Genomic DNA, 717 nt, shown 5'->3' with positions numbered 1-717 from the left:
CCCAGCGAGGCCAGGGGCTCGGTTGCACCCAGCCACTCCTGCTCAGCCCTGTCCCCAAGGGAGGGGACCAAAAGGGAGCCAGCCCCCTGGGAGAGGGGGCTCCTGTGCAGAGAGAGGGGTGCAGGCGAGGGGAGCTTCCCCAGGGAAAGGCACCCGCTGCCCATCCCCCACCCAACCTTCAGCCACCGAGTGCAGTCCCCAAAATAAAAAAAAAAAATCTGCCACCAGAATTGCTGAAATTAGGAAAATGGCAGTGAAATCCGGTCAGGCCCTGGGCAGGGGGCTGTGCCAGCATGCCTTCCTCCGCAGACCAAGCACCCCGGGTTGCTGGAGCAGCCCCGGCCCCCAGCACACCCCCAGAGCGCCCACACCCCCAGAGCACCCCGGGACTGGGATGAAACCCTCTGCCAACTGGGAGCAGGGTCAGGCTTCCTCAGAGCTGGGATCCCCTCCCAGGAGCGGGGCACTTAAGCCAGTCCCAGCCTGGGAACAGCAGAAGCGGGCAGATCAAAAGGGAAGGCTCGGGATGAGACTGGTGGGCACGTTCAACGCAAAACTGCAGTATTTTGGCTTTTCTGGCCAGCTTTGGGGCGGGACACGGCCGCAACGGCCACGTTTCTCATAGGGCAAAGTCTAAGGGGCCCCGGGAGCGCAGACGGGTTATGGTTTGCAGGGCAGGGGAGACGGGGAACAGGCAGCCCCCGCCTGCGGGCAGAG

General features: G+C 63.9%; 1 protein-coding gene across 1 annotated transcript in view; it reads right to left on the bottom strand.

Moving 5' to 3' along the window:
* MCRIP2 (MAPK regulated corepressor interacting protein 2) overlaps positions 1-717 on the bottom strand; it is a 17,317-nt gene that overhangs the window by 1,290 nt on the left and 15,310 nt on the right. The gene's annotated exons all lie outside the window — the stretch shown is intronic.

The sequence above is a fragment of the Egretta garzetta genome, unplaced genomic scaffold (assembly GCF_000687185.1).
Source record: "Egretta garzetta isolate BGI_Z169 unplaced genomic scaffold, ASM68718v1 scaffold140, whole genome shotgun sequence".
In the NCBI taxonomy this organism is placed as follows: Eukaryota; Metazoa; Chordata; class Aves; order Pelecaniformes; family Ardeidae; genus Egretta; species Egretta garzetta.
Note: the sequence above shows the minus strand (reverse complement) of the source record. Positions and strands in the feature narration are given on the sequence as shown.